The 21036-nt window shown below is 46.6% G+C and overlaps 1 protein-coding gene across 2 annotated transcripts in view; it reads left to right on the top strand.

The window, feature by feature from the left end:
* Positions 1-1865: 1865 nt before the first annotated feature.
* The window catches only part of LOC124005817 (zinc finger and BTB domain-containing protein 7B-like), a 33093-nt gene continuing 13922 nt past the window's right edge, over positions 1866-21036 (top strand). The window contains exons 1-2 of one of the 2 annotated variants that reach the window (XM_046315389.1): positions 1866-2448; positions 8132-8258. The gene's annotated coding sequence lies outside the window, so the exon portion shown is untranslated. The remainder of the gene's footprint in view (positions 2449-8131; positions 8259-21036) is intronic. The other variant, XM_046315388.1, reaches the window with a different exon arrangement.

The raw sequence follows: 21036 nt of genomic DNA, 5'->3' as shown, positions 1-21036 counted from the left end.
AGAGAGTGAGGTGACAGTGGAAACTCTGATCCTCCATCATGTAACAGGTTATTAAGTCTATAAGGGTAGGCTTGGCTTCAGCACACCCAGGTGGGTCACACACTCCTCTTGACTACTGGACCAACTGTGTGAGGGTGTGCATTAGTTCCACTACTGGCAGTGCATTTGAACTTCTGCAAGGAAATCCTTCATTTGATTCTTTGCTTAATGAAAATGAATTCAGGGAGATTTTGGGGGACAATAAAACAATATTTTAACTTTGTAGGTGAACAACAAGGTTACCCACTGTGCATAGATGTCAGTTCAACATCTAATATTGATTTACATTTGGTTGAGTTGTCAACTAACGTGAATTCAATGTGAAATCAACAAAGAAATCACCATGTCATTGGATTTCGGTTATAAATTGGATGAAAAAATAGAAAATGCCTTTACTTTGATGATTTTATTTCTAATCCAATTAGTTTCCCACGTTGAAATGACGTTTTGGCCCATTTGGTAGTGTGAATTGCAGTAACACACACGTCACACACACCACACGCAACAGCAGCCAGATAGGTAGCCAGACCGCAGACTGAGCACAGATTTAAGGTTAGGGGGCGGCAAGGGGAAGGTGGGCTGGGTGGGCTGGGTGGGTAAACCACAAGGTGTTATATTTAGACTTCCCATCACTACACACACACACACACACACACACACACACACACACACACACACACACACACACACACACACACACACACACACACACACACACACACACACACACACACACACACACACACACACACACACACGGGAGGTGTTTGAGAGAAAGGGGGGTGTATGCAGGAGCAAAGAGCGCAAGATGCAAAACTTAGAAAGGATAAGGTGATTCCTTCTGCTGTGTAGTTACCACTTCAAACAGGAAGCTGATGTGTGTGTAGTTTGCTACGAGGAGAGGGGTGTGTGCACAGTGCGTGTGACTCTAACCTCATTCTCTCTCTAGTGTGTCTCAATATTCTTGCATCAGCCCTGTGTTGTCATACACTCTTCAGTCTCCATCTGCACTGGAAACAGTGAATCACTTACAGTAGAAAATGTCCTCTTTACCAAAAATTGGATTTTGAATTGCCTTCAGTATATCACAAGATCACACACACACACTGAGATATTATTCTTACATGAAAGTCCCCCAGCTGTTTCAGTAGAGTGGGTGTCCCCCAGCTACTGTAGCCTGTACTGCTTCTAGTCTTCTCAGAATTTGGGGCAAAGTCTCTAAGAGTTATTATAAGGAGATTGGAGTTATTTTAACACTCAGCAAGCCACCATGAGATGGCTGCTTTGTCATAGCTGTCGGTAAATATATGGCAGGGGATGTGACTTGTGACTGAGGCTGAGTAGTAGCCTACATATCTACTGTATGTGCACCTGCTGGTTTCTCTGTCTCTATGGTCACCTCTTGTCTTGGTCGCCATGGCTTCATTTGCAAATGAAATGCTTTAGGCGCGCATAGAGAGAGAGATGACGAGAGAGAGAGAGACGGGAAAGAGAGAGAGAGAGAGAGAGAGAGAGAGAGAGAGAGAGAGAGAGAGAGAGAGAGAGAGAGAGAGAGAGAGAGAGAGAGAGAGAGAGAGAGAGAGAGAGAGAGAGAGAGAGAGAGAGAGAGAGAGAGACGGGAAAGAGAGAGAGAGAGAGAGAGAGAGAGAGAGAGAGAGAGAGAGAGAGAGAGAGAGAGAGAGAGACGGGAAAGAGAGAGAGAGGGAGAGATGTACAGTAACGGCCAGACAGAGGCAGTTATTAAACAGCACGAACACCATAAATAGCGCGTTTAAATAAGGCGATCTATTTCAAGTGGAAATGTCCGCTGCAGCTGGCACACGCATACGCCCTCCAACGATTCTCTCCCTCTCTGTGCAAACCTCTTAGCCCCGCTGTGATCCCTCACAGACCTTCAACCTGCCCCGGGAGTCTCTATAACAACATGCCCACCTCGGCCCTCCTTCCCTCCCACCTCGCTACGACAGACACTGCCGCTGGCCTATCGCACCGTGGCCGACCCCTGTGCCCTGCCCACCCCAGCGGTCCCTCTCCAGCCCCGCCAGAGCCAATCCGCGGCGGGGTGTAAAGTAGGGCAAGCCGCTTCCTGGTTCAAGGAGGAGCTGCCTGGAGTTGGAATGGGCCAGCGGAGTCAGAGAGGGGGGAGAACAGCCCAGCGAGCCGGCGGTCTGCAAAGAGAGAGCCGAGGCAGGGGGATATAAACGCCGACAGAGAGAAAAGAAGAGGCGGATATTACAGAGAACTCCCGGATGATACGTGGTTCGTCAGAGGGACTGGTGTGAGATTTTGGACAGTGCCGAGAGAGCGGTGACCCCCGGGGGGAGAGAGACGGGTGGGAGTGAATCCAGGAAGTACAGAAGCCGGTCAGGTGGGACGCGACGAGATAACATAGGTGACACCGGCGCACAGGTAAACCCGCTCCCTAACTCGCTCTCTGTTTTGGGGGGATATTATGGAATTCTTAAAGTTAGGATTTAACGCTTGTCTTTCCCATTTTCTATAACAACCGCCCCCCGGTCCTAACCGGGGATACGGGAGGACTACGTCATGGGTATTCGGTAACTCCCGTGTGACGTGTCTACAATAATTTCTCCCAATGATTTTCGCGCTCTCTTTTCCTAGAGGCTTATTTTGACACAAGAACACATACTATTTAAATGACATTAGCAGAGCATATTTATGTGATCTCAGGTTAGTTGCTGTGTGTTGCTACCTGTGTGGATGTGGCCAGGTGAACAAGCAGGGTCGACGGGTACACTTCTGGAGGCTTGGCTTCTAATTATAGCAGCGAACACCGGCTGACATCCAAAACCTAACCTGTTCTCACGCACATCGCCGGCCTCTGTAGGCAATAAGCCATGTGCTCCACCACAGGGCAACTTTGGCCACGAATTATATTATTCCACGACCCTTTCAGTGGGCTATACAGTTGTCAGCACACGTTGATATATCCTTTATCTTCAATTCTATAGCTCTGTTGCTGATGTAATGTTCTTGAAATGTATATTAATGCTGGATGGATGAGGGCTTTTAAATGTATAAAACTTAGGCTATGGATGATGGGAGGCTGTCATGTGTGCCTGTGACTGCATGAGTGTAGTGTTGTGTGTGTGTGTGTGTGGGGGTTGCTGACTCGCCCCTCTTGTGGTACAGACAGACCTGCTGAACCTGCCAAACTGGCTTGGGTTTGGTCCTCTGTCTGAGTTTGTTGTTTGATATATGGAAGAACACCATGTTATTAGTCCAATCCACTGAAGGGTTTCTGGTCCACAATATTATTTTGGTGGTTTGAAATGTGTATTTTTCACACAATAGTTCTCCAAACAGTGTTGGGTCTAGACCTGAACTTCAGTGCACCTGGAAGGAATAAGGAGAACATTTGCCCTGTAACAGTATGTAGGCTAATATTTGTCCTGTGGGTTTCCGTGTGTGATCTTGACAAATAGGTATTGTTGACGTCTTTGATGTAGATTAGATTTGTCACCAATCCCAACTCTGTGAATAATTCCACTACTTAGTGTGAGAGATGGAAGGGAAAAGAGAGCGAGAAGCAGAAACAGTTCTGCACTGTCAACCCTAATTGCCACTTGTCTGAATTGAAGCAGTCTTTACTACCAACTAAATGACAGTTGGGAGACCTGGAAAGTCTGTGTAGACTGTCTTTGGCTTAGTGGTAACTGATCTACCCCTCCCTCTCTTCTCATCTCTCCCTCTGGTGTCATGGTAACTTAATTACTCTGGTCATTTACTAGATCGGACTGTTCTCATGACCCCTCTCTCTCCCTACCACACACATGTTCACATGTACACACTCACAAACACCAAATTACATTTCCATGCACCTTCTCAAGTATGACAGATAATGGGTATAGTCTCTGCTCTTGCCACTGAGTATGGGATAGTGCCGTGTGTCTGAGGATGTCTGTGGTCCTACACAGGTGTGTGCTGTGCCTGTTTCCCAGCCCTGTTCATTGTTGGTGTAGGCCACTTCTGCTCTGTGGCCTGGGGAAGTGGGAAGTGGTCTTTCTCCATCCCCCACCCTGAACCCCTCACCATGTCTAACACATCATCTGACACACTGTGTGTTTAGGTTCATTTTCTTCCTTTTTATTCACTCTTTATACACCACTTCTCATTTATCTTTTGGTCTCCTGTTTGTCTCTCTTCTCCTTCACTTATTCCCTCAGTATTTGACCCCGTTGCTTCCCTGTGTCTCTGTCTCACGAAGCAGATAATAAATACTGTGCCCAGAGAAAGTATTCAACCCCCTTGACTTATCCAAGGTTTCGTTGCATCAAAGTGCGATTCAAATGGATTTGAGTTTGGTCAACGATCTAAACAAAATACTCTGACAGAACCAGGTTTTCCTCTAGGATTTTACCTCTGCTTAGCTCCATTAACATTTTTTCTATCCTGAAAAACTCCCCAGTCCTTAACGATCACAAGCATACCCATAGCAAGTTGCAGTCACCATTATACTTGAAAATATGGAGAGTGATACTCAGTAATGTGTTGGATTTGCCCTCAACATGAGTTTCTTTGCCACATTTTTTGCAGTATTACTTTAGTGCCTTATTGCAAACAGGATGCCTGTATAGAATATTCATTCTGTACAGGCTACCTTATTTTCACTGCCAATTAGGTTAGTATTGTGGAGTAACTACAATGCTGTTGATCCATACTCTGGTTTCTCCCATCACAGCCATTAAACTGTTTTGTCACCATTGGCCTCATGGTAAAATTCCTGAGCGGTTTCCTTCCTTTCCAGCAACTGAGTTAGGAAGGATGCCTGTTTATTGAGACACCATCCAAAGTGTAATTCATAACTTCACAATGCTCAAAGGGATATTTAATGTCTGCTCTTGAATTTTCTTTTTACCAATAGGCACCCTTCTTTGTGAGGCATTGGAAAACCTCCCTGGTCTTTGTGGTTGAATACAGTGCATTCAGAAAGCATTCAGAAAGCATTCAGAAAGTATTCAGAAAGCATTCAGACCCCTTCACTTTTCACATTGTTACTTTATAGCCTTATTCTAAAATGGATTAAAACATTTCTCTCTCAATCTACACACAATGCCACATAACAACAAAGCCAAAACAGGTTTTTAGAAATAGCACATTACATAAATATTCAGACCCTTTACTCAGTACTTTGTTGAAGCACCAAATCAAATGTATTTCTATAGCTCTTCTTACATCAGCTAATATCTCACAGTGCTGTACAGAAACCCAGCCTAAAACCCCAAACAGCAAGCAATGCAGTTGTAGAAGCACGGTGGCTAGGAAAACCTCCCTAGAAAGGCAAAAACCTAGAGAGGAACCAGGCTATGAGGGGTGGCCAGTCCTCTTCTGGCTGTGTCGGTGGAGATTATAACAGAACATGGCCAAGAAGTTCAACTGTTCATAAATGACCAGCATGGTCAAATAATAATAATCACAGTAGTTGTCAAGGGTGCAACAAGTCAGCACCTCAGGACTAAATGTCAGTTGGCTTTTCATAGCCGATCATTAAGAGCATCTCTACCGCTCCTGCTGTCTCTAGAGTTGAAAACAGCAGGTCTGGGACAGGTAGCACGTCCGGTGAAAAGGTCAGGGTTCCATAGCCGCAGGCAGAAGAGTTTAAACTGAAGCAGCAGCACGGCCAGGTGGACTGAGGACAGCAAGGAGTCATCATGCCAGTAGTCATGAGGCTAGGGCTCAGGTCCTCAGAAAGAGAATAGAGAGAGCACACTTAAATTCACACATAAATACTGCAGGCTGAGACAGGAGGGGTCAGGAGACACTGTGGCCCCATCTGATGATACCCCCTGACAGGGGTGACACCCCCAGAGAGCACCGGACAGGGGTGATACCCCCAGACAGCCCTGGACAGGGGTGATAGCCCCGGACAGCCCCAGACAGGGGTGATACCCCCGGACAGCACCGGACAGGGGTGATACCCCGGACAGCACCGGACAGGGGTGATACCACGGGACAGCACCGGACAGGGGTGACACCCCCGGACAGCCCCGGACAGGGGTGATACGCCCGGGCAGCACCGGACAGGGGTGATACCCCCGGACAGCCGCGGACAGGGGTGATACCCCCGGACAGCCGCGGACAGGGGTGACAGCCCCGGACAGGGGTGATACCCCCGGACAGCACCGGACAGGGGTGATACTCCCGGACAGCCCCGGACAGGGGTGATACCCCCGGACAGCACCGGACAGGGGTGATACCCCCGGACAGGGTGAAACCCCCGGACAGCACCGGACAGGGGTGATACCCCCAGACAGCACCATCAATCTTCTTGGCTATAATGCTACAAGCGTGTCACACCTGTATTTGTGGAGTTTCTCCCATTCTTATCTGCAGATCCTCTCAAGCTCTGTTATGTTGGATGGGGAGCGTCGCTGCACAGCTATTTTCAGGTCTTTTCAGGGATGTTCAAATCGGGTTCAAGTCCGAGCTCTGTCTGGGCTACTCAAGGACATTGAGACTTGTCCCGAAGCCACTCCTGCATTGTCTTGGCTGTGTGTTTAGGGTCGTTGTCCTGTTAGGTGAACCTTCGCCCCAGTCGGAGCTTCTGAGCGCTCTGGAGCAGGTTCTCATCAAGGATCTCTGTACTTTGCTCCATTCAGCTTTCCCTCAATCCTGACTAGTCTCCCTGTCCCTGCCGAAAAACATCACCAAAGTAGGATTCTACCACCACCATGCTTCACTATAGGGATGGTGCCAGGTTTCCTCCAGATGTGACAGTTGGCATTCAGGCCAAAGACTTCAATCTTGGTTTCATCAGACTGGAGAATCTTGTTTCTCATGGTGTGAGAGTCCTTTTGGTGCTTTTTGGCAAACTCCAAGCATGCTGTCACGTGCCTTTTACCAAGGAGTGGCTTTCATCTGGCCACTCTACCATAAAGGCCTGATTTGTTGGAGTGCTGCAGAGATTGTTGTGCTTCTGGAAGGTTCTCATCTTCACAGAGAAACTCTGGAGCGCTGTCAGAGTGACCATCAGGTTCTTGGTCACCTCGCTGACCAACGTCCTTCTCCCCCGATTGCGCAGTCAGTTCTAGGAAGAGTCTTGGTGGTTCCAAACGTCTTCCATTTAAGAATGATGGAGGCCTCTGTGTTCTTGGGGACCTTCAATGCTGCAGAAACGTTTTGGTACCCTTCCCCAGATCTGTGCCTCGACACAATCCTGTCTCTGAGCTCTACGGACAAGTCCTTTGACCTCATGGTTTGGTTTTTGCTCTGACATGCACTGTCAACTGTGGGACCTTATATAGACAGGTGTGTGTGCCGTTCCAAATCATGTCCAATCAATTTAATTTACCACAGGTGGACTCCAATCAAGTTGTAGAAACATCTCAATAATTATTATTTGAACAGGATGCACCTGAGATCAATTTTAAGTCTTATAGCAAAGGGTCTGAGTACTTATGTAAATAAGGTATTTCTGTTTTATATTTGAATAAATTAGCAAAATAATCAAAAAAATGTTTTTCACTTTGTCATTATGGGGTGTTATGTGTAGATTGATGAGGGAAAAACAATATTTAATCCATTTTAGAATAAGGCTGTAACGTAACAAAATGTAGAAAAAGTGAGAGTCTGAATTCTCTCAGAATGCACTGTACACTATGTGTTAGAAATTCACTACTCGACTGAGGGACCTTACAGATAATTCTATGTCTGGGGTACAGACATGGGGTGGTCATTCATATCATGTTAACCACTACTATTACACACAGAGTGAGTCGCTGCAATATATTATGTGTTTTGTTAAGCAAATTTGTACTCAAGAACCTATTTTGGCTTGCATTAACAAAAGGGTTGAATGCCTATTGAGTCAAGACATTAATTGATAAAAATGTCAATCTAAATTCCCCTTTGACATTCTAGGATATTGTGTGTAGATTAGTGACACAAAATCTCAATTTAATCCATTCTAAATTCAGGCTGTAACACAATAGAATGTGGAAAAAAGTCAAGGGGTTGAACATTTTCTGAAGGCACTGTATGTGTATCTTGGTGTCAATCTGTCAGTCCACTGGGATCAATAAAGTTTGTTCAAATCCAAATAATCTAACCATCCAAACATCTCATCCCCTAGGCTTTGTATCCCTGGAAACCTTTTGGCTCCGCTGGAGAAGAACAGAAGCAGGAAGAAGTGGAAAATAGAGAGGGAGGAAGAGAGCAGGGACCCGTCCTCCTCTGAGTTTATGGACTGGAGGTAAGAGGTGTGGAATGTTGAGTGTTGAACATTAACTGCATTGAACTAAAGAAAGTATTATTGTCCCAGTCGCTGACAGCGCCTGTCCTACTATAGGTGTAGAAACTAGAGATTATATGACATGGCTGCCCTGGGGTGCTGCAGGCCACTCCCATTTTAAAAAAACTGTGAACCTCCATGTTAAAATGTGTTGAATGAGGGCACCCCCATAAGATAGTGATTTTGGTACAGTCCAGTATGTGTCAGGAAGGAACCCTCCAGAGTTGATGTGTACTGTACAGTATATTGCGTCTCACTCTGTCTTCTTTCACTGATACTCAGCCAGGGTTTTGGAATACGGTTCACTTGAACACGCAAATCCAAGCGCCAGCAATGGCTACATTTACATAAAGTCATTTAGCAAACGCTGTACTTAGAGTTAGTGTGTGGTTGTGTGTGTGTGTGTTCGTTCGCGAGTGAGCGACAGATCATGTGATTGGGGCCATGCAGAAGTGTGACCAGTGTGTGTGTGTGTTATAGTAGGGTGGTGGTGGGGGGGTGTAACAACAGTGAGTGGTCTTTAAAGGAAAGAGGAACGTTTTAAGATAAGACACACACACACACACACACACACACACACACACACACACACACACACACACACACACACACACACACACACACACACACACACACACACACACACACACACACACACACACACACACACACACACACACACACACACACACACACACACACACACACACACACACAGGCAGTCACCCAATTCCAGTAAGTATATGAATTAGGGCATGTGGCCCCGCATATAAATTCCCCCTGTTCACAATAGGGGTTTCAGATACATACAGTAGGCTAAGTGGGAGGACACGACAGGGGGAGGACAAAGTCCCCCTCTTTACTCAGCATCAGCAGATTTAAGAGCTTCCTCCCTCCCTTCCCTTCTATACCTTTACTCCTTCATATCAAATGTATCTTCCTCTCATCCCCCCCATCATCCCTTCATACATCTCCCTGTTCCCCTACACCACCCATTCAGTCCTCCTTTATCTGCTCAGCTCCTTCATCCCCCCCCATCATCCCTTCATACATCTCCCTGTTCCCCTACACCACCCATTCAGTCCTCCTTTATCTGCTCAGCTCCTTCATCCCCCCCATCATCCCTTCATACATCTCCCTGTTCCCCTACACCATCCATTCAGTCCTTCTTTATCTGCTCAGGTCCTTCATCCATTATCCCTTTCCATATTCCCTCATTTTCCCACTCTTAGAAGGGTTGAACTTTTAGACTACTCTATTAGCGCCATCATAGAGTTTCTGCATATTATCCATTATTCCATTCACACACAGTGGTCAGAGTCAGGGACATGTTCCGTTTGGTTATTACCATATAAGGGCAGTAAAAACCTTTGAACCAATACACTTCATGTAGGCCTTAACCATAATGTCGAGATGCTGTGCCACTGACTAAGGTACTCTACTGAATGTTCATGGACCCCACAGCCTAGTTTGCCTCCAGTAGATCTGTCTCACTAGAGGAAGTAGTGCATTTGGCGTTTCTCCTTTTTCAGTCTCCAGTTTCTGTTGTGTTTCACAGCCCTCTCTCTCTCTCTCTCTCTCTCTCGACCACTGGCCTGCCAGCCTACCAACAGCCAGGGGGATGGAAGAGCAGGAAGTGGCAATACTTTACTTCCTGTAAAGAAAGTAGTGACAGAGAACATGATTTGTTGGTAATGGTGTAAATGTTGGTGTAGATAGTGAGGGGGCGTTGCTCATAAACAGGTACAGTGAGCCAGCGGTTCAGGGAAAGAGAGACAATGACACACCGCAGAGAATCATCTCCTGTATCTTGTTGTGAAAATGACCCCTAACCTTTTTAGATACATTTTGATGAGAAATGACAGCTTGATGTTGTAGCTGGTGTAAGTACAGTACCATGAGAAGGCAGTATTCCAGACATTGAGAGTGCGGTATTCGATGAGCTCTAATTCGTTAAGCACCAGTAGAATTTTCCCCGTCAACGTTTGAATCTTTGTCAAAGTGCTGTACTGCTGTAATTGGACGAGAGATGGGTGGGTGTTCTGACCAGTGACAGTAAGGCAGACATTCTGTTGTGTTTCTCAAAGGACAGCTGAAATAACCGCATATTCTATGTATCAACCGTTTCAGCCACGGATTACAGTAAAAGCAACCGCTCACCCCCTGTTGACAAAGCCCAGAAAACACTACTACAGTATCGTCCTGATGATGTCAACGAAGTGTTCCACCTTTTGAGCTTTACGACCTCTGATTGGGACTGTTAAACTAAACACACACTGTTCGTCACATGTTGACATGGTCTGGAGAGGATATCAGACTAACTGTCATAGTTTTTTTATACTCTAGTTTCCGTTTCCCTGTCCCCTACCACTATCAATATCTCTCTTTCTCCCTATCCCCTACCACTATCAATATCTCTCTTTCTCCCTGTCCCCTACCACTATCAATATCTCTCTTTCTCCCTGTCCCCTACCACTATCAATATCTCTCTTTCTCCCTGTCCCCTACCACTATCAATATCTCTCTTTCTCCCTGTCCCCTACCACTATCAATATCTCTCTTTCTCCCTGTCCCCTACCACTATCAATATATCTCTTTCTCCCTGTCCCCTACCACTATCAATATCTCTCTTTCCCCCTGTCCCCTACCGCTATCAATATCTCTCTCTCTTTCTCCCTGTCCCCTACCGCTATCAATATCTCTCTCTTTTCTCCCTGTCCCCTACCGCTATCAATATCTCTCTTTCTCCCTGTCCCCTACCACTATCAATATCTCTCTTTCTCCCTGTCCCCTACCACTATCAATATATCTCTTTCTCCCTGTCCCCTACCACTATCAATATCTCTCTTTCTCCCTGTCCCCTACCACTATCAATATCTCTCTTTCTCCCTGTCCCCTACCACTATCAATATCTCTCTTTCTCCCTGTCCCCTACCACTATCAATATATCTCTTTCTCCCTGTCCCCTACCACTATCAATATCTCTCTTTCCCCCTGTCCCCTACCGCTATCAATATCTCTCTCTCTTTCTCCCTGTCCCCTACCGCTATCAATATCTCTCTCTCTTTCTCCCTGTCCCCTACTGTTATCAATATCTCTCTTTCTCCCTGTCCCCTACTGTTATCAATATCTCTCTTTCTCCCCGTCCCCTACTGTTATCAATATCTCTCTTTCTCCCTGTCCCCTACCGCTATCAATATCTCTCTTTCTTTCTCCCTGTCCCCTACTGTTATCAATATCTCTCTCTCTTTCTCCCTGTCCCCTACCGCTATCAATATCTCTCTTTCTTTCTCCCTGTCCCCTACTGTTATCAATATCTCTCTCTCTTTCTCCCTGTCCCCTACCGCTATCAATATCTCTCTTTCTTTCTCCCTGTCCCCTACTGTTATCAATATCTCTCTCTCTTTCTCCCTGTCCCCTACCGCTATCAATATCTCTCTTTCTTTCTCCCTGTCCCCTACTGTTATCAATATCTCTCTCTTTTCTCCCTGTCCCCTACCGCTATCAATATCTCTCTTTCTTTCTCCCTGTCCCCTACTGTTATCAATATCTCTCTTCTTTCTCCCTGTCCCCTACCGCTATCAATATCTCTCTCTTTTCTCCCTGTCCCCTACTGTTATCAATATCTCTCTTTCTCCCTGTCCCCTACTGTTATCAATATCTCTCTTTCTCCCTGTCCCCTACCGCTATCAATATCTCTCTTTCTCCCTGTCCCCTACTGTTATCAATATCTCTCTTTCTCCCTGTCCCCTACTGTTATCAATATCTCTCTTTCTCCCTGTCCCCTACTGTTATCAATATCTCTCTTTCTCCCTGTCCCCTACCGCTATCAATATCTCTCTTTCTCCCTGTCCCCTACTGTTATCAATATCTCTCTTTCTCCCTGTCCCCTACTGTTATCAATATCTCTCTTTCTCCCTGTCCCCTACTGTTATCAATATCTCTCTTTCTCCCTGTCCCCTACTGTTATCAATATCTCTCTTTCTCCCTGTCCCCTACTGTTATCAATATCTCTCTCTTTTCTCCCTGTCCCCTACTGCTATCAATATCTCTCTCTTTTCTTCCTGTCCCCTACTGTTATCAATATCTCTCTTTTTTCTCCCTGTCCCCTACTGTTATCAATATCTCTCTTTCTCCCTGTCCCCTACTGTTATCAATATCTCTCTTTCTCCCTGTCCCCTACTGTTATCAATATCTCTCTCTCTTTCTCCCTGTCCCCTACCGCTATCAATATCTCTCTTTCTTTCTCCCTGTCCCCTACTGTTATCAATATCTCTCTCTCTTTCTCCCTGTCCCCTACCGCTATCAATATCTCTCTCTCTTTCTCCCTGTCCCCTACTGTTATCAATATCTCTCTTTCTCCCTGTCCCCTACTGTTATCAATATCTCTCTTTCTCCCTGTCCCCTACCGCTATCAATATCTCTCGTTCTCCCTGTCCCCTACTGTTATCAATATCTCTCTTTTTCTCCCTGTCCCCTACCGCTATCAATATCTCTCTCTCTTTCTCCCTGTCCCCTACTGTTATCAATATCTCTATTTCTCCCTGTCCCCTACTGTTATCAATATCTCTCTTTCTTTCTCCCTGTCCCCTACTGTTATCAATATCTCTCTCTCTTTCTCCCTGTCCCCTACCACTATCAATATATCTCTTTCTCCCTGTCCCCTACCACTATCAATATCTCTCTTTCTCCCTGTCCCCTACCACTATCAATATCTCTCTTTCTCCCTGTCCCCTACCACTATCAATATCTCTCTTTCTCCCTGTCCCCTACCACTATCAATATATCTCTTTCTCCCTGTCCCCTACCACTATCAATATCTCTCTTTCCCCCTGTCCCCTACCGCTATCAATATCTCTCTCTCTTTCTCCCTGTCCCCTACCGCTATCAATATCTCTCTCTTTCTCCCTGTCCCCTACTGTTATCAATATCTCTCTTTCTCCCTGTCCCCTACTGTTATCAATATCTCTCTTTCTCCCCGTCCCCTACTGTTATCAATATCTCTCTTTCTCCCTGTCCCCTACCGCTATCAATATCTCTCTTTCTTTCTCCCTGTCCCCTACTGTTATCAATATCTCTCTCTTTTCTCCCTGTCCCCTACCGCTATCAATATCTCTCTTTCTTTCTCCCTGTCCCCTACTGTTATCAATATCTCTCTCTTTCTCCCTGTCCCCTACCGCTATCAATATCTCTCTTTCTTTCTCCCTGTCCCCTACTGTTATCAATATCTCTCTCTCTTTCTCCCTGTCCCCTACCGCTATCAATATCTCTCTTTCTTTCTCCCTGTCCCCTACTGTTATCAATATCTCTCTCTCTTTCTCCCTGTCCCCTACCGCTATCAATATCTCTCTTTCTTTCTCCCTGTCCCCTACTGTTATCAATATCTCTCTCTCTTTCTCCCTGTCCCCTACCGCTATCAATATCTCTCTCTCTTTCTCCCTGTCCCCTACTGTTATCAATATCTCTCTTTCTCCCTGTCCCCTACTGTTATCAATATCTCTCTTTCTCCCTGTCCCCTACCGCTATCAATATCTCTCTTTCTCCCTGTCCCCTACTGTTATCAATATCTCTCTTTCTCCCTGTCCCCTACTGTTATCAATATCTCTCTTTCTCCCTGTCCCCTACTGTTATCAATATCTCTCTTTCTCCCTGTCCCCTACCGCTATCAATATCTCTCTTTCTCCCTGTCCCCTACTGTTATCAATATCTCTCTTTCTCCCTGTCCCCTACTGTTATCAATATCTCTCTTTCTCCCTGTCCCCTACTGTTATCAATATCTCTCTTTCTCCCTGTCCCCTACTGTTATCAATATCTCTCTTTCTCCCTGTCCCCTACTGTTATCAATATCTCTCTCTCTTTCTCCCTGTCCCCTACTGCTATCAATATCTCTCTCTTTTTCTTCCTGTCCCCTACTGTTATCAATATCTCTCTCTTTTTCTCCCTGTCCCCTACTGTTATCAATATCTCTCTTTCTCCCTGTCCCCTACTGTTATCAATATCTCTCTTTCTCCCTGTCCCCTACTGTTATCAATATCTCTCTTTCTCCCTGTCCCCTACCGCTATCAATATCTCTCTTTCTCCCTGTCCCCTACTGTTATCAATATCTCTCTTTTTCTCCCTGTCCCCTACCGCTATCAATATCTCTCTCTCTTTCTCCCTGTCCCCTACTGTTATCAATATCTCTCTCTCTTTCTCCCTGTCCCCTACTGTTATCAATATCTCTCTTTCTTTCTCCCTGTCCCCTACTGTTATCAATATCTCTCTTTCTTTCTCCCTGTCCCCTACTGTTATCAATATCTCTCTCTCTTTCTCCCTGTCCCCTACCGCTATCAATATCTCTCTCTCTTTCTCCCTGTCCCCTACTGTTATCAATATCTCTCTTTCTCCCTGTCCCCTACTGTTATCAATATCTCTCTTTCTCCCTGTCCCCTACCGCTATCAATATCTCTCTTTCTCCCTGTCCCCTACTGTTATCAATATCTCTCTTTCTCCCTGTCCCCTACTGTTATCAATATCTCTCTTTCTCCCTGTCCCCTACTGTTATCAATATCTCTCTTTCTCCCTGTCCCCTACCGCTATCAATATCTCTCTTTCTCCCTGTCCCCTACTGTTATCAATATCTCTCTTTCTCCCTGTCCCCTACTGTTATCAATATCTCTCTTTCTCCCTGTCCCCTACTGTTATCAATATCTCTCTTTCTCCCTGTCCCCTACTGTTATCAATATCTCTCTTTCTCCCTGTCCCCTACTGTTATCAATATCTCTCTCTCTTTCTCCCTGTCCCCTACCGCTATCAGTATCTCTCTTTCTCCCTGTCCCCTACCGCTATCAGTATCTCTCTCTTTTTCTTCCTGTCCCCTACTGTTATCAATATCTCTCTCTTTTTCTCCCTGTCCCCTACTGTTATCAATATCTCTCTTTCTCCCTGTCCCCTACTGTTATCAATATCTCTCTTTCTCCCTGTCCCCTACTGTTATCAATATCTCTCTTTCTCCCTGTCCCCTACCGCTATCAATATCTCTCTTTCTCCCTGTCCCCTACTGTTATCAATATCTCTCTTTTTCTCCCTGTCCCCTACTGTTATCAATATCTCTCTCTCTTTCTCCCTGTCCCCTACTGTTATCAATATCTCTCTCTCTTTCTCCCTGTCCCCTACCGCTATCAATATCTCTCTCTCTTTCTCCCTGTCCCCTACTGTTATCAATATCTCTCTTTCTCCCTGTCCCCTACTGTTATCAATATCTCTCTTTCTCCCTGTCCCCTACCGCTATCAATATCTCTCTTTCTCCCTGTCCCCTACTGTTATCAATATCTCTCTTTCTCCCTGTCCCCTACTGTTATCAATATCTCTCTTTCTCCCTGTCCCCTACTGTTATCAATATCTCTCTTTCTCCCTGTCCCCTACTGTTATCAATATCTCTCTTTCTCCCTGTCCCCTACTGTTATCAATATCTCTCTTTCTCCCTGTCCCCTACTGTTATCAATATCTCTCTTTCTCCCTGTCCCCTACTGTTATCAATATCTCTCTCTCTTTCTCCCTGTCCCCTACTGCTATCAATATCTCTCTCTTTTTCTTCCTGTCCCCTACTGCTATCAATATCTCTCTCTTTTTCTTCCTGTCCCCTACTGTTATCAATATCTCTCTCTTTTTCTCCCTGTCCCCTACTGTTATCAATATCTCTCTTTCTCCCTGTCCCCTACTGTTATCAATATCTCTCTTTCTCCCTGTCCCCTACTGTTATCAATATCTCTCTTTCTCCCTGTCCCCTACCGCTATCAATATCTCTCTTTCTCCCTGTCCCCTACTGTTATCAATATCTCTCTCTTTTTCTCCCTGTCCCCTACTGTTATCAATATCTCTCTCTCTTTCTCCCTGTCCCCTACTGTTATCAATATCTCTCTCTCTTTCTCCCTGTCCCCTACTGTTATCAATATCTCTCTTTCTCCCTGTCCCCTACTGTTATCAATATCTCTCTCTTTTTCTCCCTGTCCCCTACTGTTATCAATATCTCTCTCTTTTTCTCCCTGTCCCCTACTGTTATCAATATCTCTCTCTCTTTCTCCCTGTCCCCTACCGCTATCAATATCTCTCTTTCTCCCTGTCCCCTACCGCTATCAATATCTCTCTTTCTCCCTGTCCCCTACTGCTATCAATATCTCTCTCTCTTTCTCCCTGTCCCCTACTGCTATCAATATCTCTCTCTTTTTCTTCCTGTCCCCTACCGCTATCAATATCTCTCTCTTTTTCTTCCTGTCCCCTGTCCCCAACTCCTATCAATATCTCTCTCTTTTTCTTCCTGTCCCCTGTCCCCAACTCCTATCAATATCTCTCTCTCTTTCTTCCTGTAGGCATATACCGTATAAGTTATATACTGTCTCTTTCTAATAGCTGAGATGGTTGTTCCTCCTTTACTTTTCTGTCTGTTTTGTCATCCATTTATCTCTCCATCTCACCTTGTGGTTGTCAGTCCTCACAGCAGAGGAAGAGGAAGCCGATCAGGATCAGTTAGTTTTGCGACATCGGTGTGTGTGTTTGTAGGGGTTTGTGTCTATGTGCGTGTTTGTCTGTCTGTGTGGGTGTGTATGTGTCTGTGTGTTTGTAGGGGTATGTGTCTATGAGCATGTATCTCTGTGTGTGTGTGTCCATTCTAGCGTGTGTTTTGCGACATCATTCTCTGAAAAGGGAGGTAATGTGTAAGACAGAGGAACAGCTGTCGAGACCCTCCCTTATGATGTGGCAACTTCACCCAGCAAGCAGACACACACACAGTGCATCAAGTACACAAGTCACACACAGACACACACACAAGCTTTTATCACCCGTTTGTAAAATAACACAAACTCACAGAAGTTCTGCACATAAATGGACCACTCATTCACACACTGCTGTTCACACATGTTGTCTTGGGGGCTGGCTGAAACTGCTGACCAGATACAGATAGAAGGTGTGAAACCACTTTGTCAGCATGTGTTAGAACTGGTAAAGCCCTCCCATACATATGTATGTGTGTGTGTGTGTGTGTGTGTGTGTGTGTGTGTGTGTGTGTGTGTGTGTGTGTGTGTGTGTGTGTGTGTGTGTGTGTGTGTGTGTGTGTGTGTGTGTGTGTGTGTGTGTGTGTGTGTGTGTGTGTATGCACACACACATGCATTGACACACACACGCACACAAATAATCCTTTCTCAGGCCTGTGTGTGTTCCCCATATTTGTGAAACTCCCTTTCACTGATTGCTAATGATAGCGATTGCTACCACATCTCCCCTCAGACATCTGCAGACACACACCTGCAAGGACTCACTGCAGCTACTTCCTGTCACAGTCTCTCGCTCCCTCCCCCTTTCTTTCTCTCTTCTAACATTCTCTGTTTCTCTAACCTCTGTTCACGTCACTGTTCCTCTCCGTCTCACCTCTTTCTGTCCCCCACTCTCCCCCCCACCCTCTCACCTCTCTCTGCCTTTCTGTCCCCCATTCTCCCCCCACCCTCTCACCTCTCTCTGCCTTTCTGTCCCCCATTCTCCCCCCACCCTCTCACCTCTCTCTGCCTTTCTGTCCCCCATTCTCCCCCCACCCTCTCACCTCTCTCTGCCTTTCTGTCCCCCATTCTCCCCCCACCCTCTCACCTCTCTCTGCCTTTCTGTCCCCCATTCTCCCCCCACCCTCTCACCTCTCTCTGCCTTTCTGTCCCCCATTCTCCCCCCACCCTCTCACCTCTCTCTGCCTTTCTGTCCCCCATTCTCCCCCCACCCTCTCACCTCTCTCTGCCTTTCTGTCCCCCATTCTCCCCCCACCTTCTCACCTCTCTGCCTTTCTGTCCCCCATTCTCCCCCCACCCTCTCACCCCTCTGCCTTTCTGTCCCCCATTCTCCCCACCACCCTCTCACCTCTCTGTCTTTCTGTCCCCCATTCTCCCCCCACCCTCTCACCTCTCTCTGTCTTTCTGTCCCCCACTCTCCCCCACCCTCTCAACTCTCTCTGCGTTTCTGTCCCCCACTCTCCCCCCACCCTCTCAACTCTCTCTGCCTTTCTGTCCCCCATTCTCCCCCCACCCTCTCACCTCTCTCTGCCTTTCTGTCCCCCATTCTCCCCCCACCCTCTCACCTCTCTCTGCCTTTCTGTCCCCCATTCTCCCCCCACCCTCTCGCCTCTCTGCTTTTCTGTCCCCCATTCTCCCCCCACCCTCTCACCTCTCTCTGCCTTTCTGTCCCCCATTCTCCCCCCACCCTCTCGCCTCTCTCTGCCTTTCTGTCCCCCATTCTCCCCCCCCACCCTCTCACCTCTCTCTGCCTTTCTGTCCCCCATTCCCCCCCCCCTCTCACCTCTCTGCCTTTCTGTCCCCCATTCTCCCCCCACCCTCTCACCTCTCTCTGCCTTTCTGTCCCCCATTCCCCCCCACCCTCTCACCTCTCTCTGCCTTTCTGTCCCCCCTCTCTCTTTGTAACAGAACTCTTCTCTAATTTCTTGTCTCTGACACAGGTTGTTGGTAAAGGCTTGATTTTCCTGTGAGATTTACCCCCACCCTGCCTCATTCTATACCGATCTTTACATCTTTTTTACCCCCACCCCTCACTCACTCGTTGGCTGACAGTCTTTTACCACCTCTCCTCTCCCACTCTCTGCGTTCCTCGTATGTTCTCTAGGAACACGTCTATTTTCAAGTCAAACAAACCTCAGCCATATTCTTCTCATCTCTTTGATCTCCCCTCAAATCTCAGACCCCCTTTCCTCTTTCCAACCTCACATTTCTCTCTCTTTTTTTCTCCCTCTTCTCTCCTCACTCCTGTTTTTGGCAGAGAGGCGTGTCTGCTCTATACAATACGTTTCTATGTGAAGGTTCTGTACCGTTCGTCCCTCCTGAATAAAACCCTTGATTCCCATCGGTAAATTGGGATAACATGCAAAATGTCCTCGGTGTGGTGGGAGGGCTGGGTTAAGGGCCTCCGCTCTGTACTGCTCTGCCAGTCAAATGAATAATGTAATGTGTTCTTGGAACTAAGACCTCAACGCACACACACACACACACACACACACACACACACACACACACACACACACACACACACACACACACACACACACACACACACACACACACACACACACACACACACACACACACACACACACACACACACACACACACACACTGCCCCAGTTTAGCTAAGCAGAGGGACTGGATGCAGGTACAAAAGGATCGTAAGATTGGAACCTTTTCCTGGATATGATTTGTGTGTTTTTGCCACTATTAAGAATGTCCTCCATCCTGGCAGACCTTTATTGCATGGTTGAGTGCAATTATTATTCCCTATATAATCACATAGTTTTCATCTTTATAGAATTGCTTTAGCCACGTCTTGGAGGAAATGGATGTACCCGTAATTACCATAATGTTGTCTTTATTCTCGTTATCCAGCCTTTTAACGAATTCAAATGAAGATTCAAATTCTCTCTGGCTAGGTCTGTTTTTATATCTCTTTGTAAGATGCAAATAGCCGTTTCAGGGAGAGTTATCAGTGGAGGGAGTAGAGAGGGTCTGGGTTTTATTGTACTTCAGAAACGGTGCAGGGTCAAGATATACTGTAAATGATGAAGATGATGATGGAGGAAGAGATGGAGAATGGGGATGTGTCTCACATTTAATAACAATTCATACTTGCAACAAGCCTTCATGACATGTTGCGAATGCTTTATAGCTGCTTTATAAATGCCTGTAAATTTACATTTAAGTCATTTAGCAGACACTCTTATCCAGAGCGACTTACAAATTGGTGCATTCACCTCATGACATCCAGTGGAACAGCCACTTTACAATAGTGCATCTAAATCTTAAAGGGGGGATTTCATAGTATTCATAGTTCATTACATACAGGAGGTACATAGTGTTGCCAACTTGTGTTGGGCTGAATAAGGTTCTGTGTGGGCAGGAACTCTTCTCATCATCCCCTCTTTTACCTCTTTCACCCCTCCTCTGAGAAGATGCACCTAAACCAACACCTCTCTCCCAGCCTCCTATGTTTAAGAGGGGGAGAGAGGCTTAAACGAGTGTGTGAGAGAAGGAGAATGAGAGAAGGAGATAGAGAAGCACTGAGAGCCAGAGGAGCACTGAGAGCCAGAGGAGCACTGAGAGCCAGAGGAGCACTGAGAGCCAGAGGAGCACTGAGAGCCAGAGGAGCACTGAGAGCCAGAGGAGCACTGAGAGCCAGAGGAGCACTGAGAGCCAGAGGAGCACTGAGAGCCAGAGGAGCACTGAGAGCCAGAGGAGCACTGAGAGCCAGAGGAGCACTGAGAGCCAGAGGAGCACTGAGAGCCAGAGGAGCACTGAGAGCCAGAGGAGCACTGAGAGCCAGAGGAGCACTGAGAGCCAGAGGAGCACTGAGAGCCAGAGGAGCACTGAGAGCCAGAGGAGCACTGAGAGCCAGAGGAGCACTGAGAGCCAGAGGAGCACTGAGAGCCAGAGGAGCACTGAGAGCCAGAGGAGCACTGAGAGCCAGAGGAGCACTGAGAGCCAGAGGAGCACTGAGAGCCAGAGGAGCACTGAGAGCCAGAGGAGCACTGAGAGCCAGAGGAGCACTGAGAGCCAGAGGAGCACGTGGAGCCAGAGGAGCACGTGGAGGAGGAGAAACGGTATGAGCAGAGAAACGTGACTCCTAATCTCCTTCTCTCAGGCCTTGCTGTGTTGTGTTTTGTTTGGGAACAGTAGTTGTTTGGGAACAGTAGTTGTTTGGGAACAGTAGTTGTTTGGGAACAGTAG

The sequence above is a fragment of the Oncorhynchus gorbuscha genome, linkage group LG19 (genome assembly GCF_021184085.1).
Source record: "Oncorhynchus gorbuscha isolate QuinsamMale2020 ecotype Even-year linkage group LG19, OgorEven_v1.0, whole genome shotgun sequence".
In the NCBI taxonomy this organism is placed as follows: Eukaryota; Metazoa; Chordata; class Actinopteri; order Salmoniformes; family Salmonidae; genus Oncorhynchus; species Oncorhynchus gorbuscha.
This window is presented reverse-complemented; position numbering and strand designations above follow the sequence as displayed.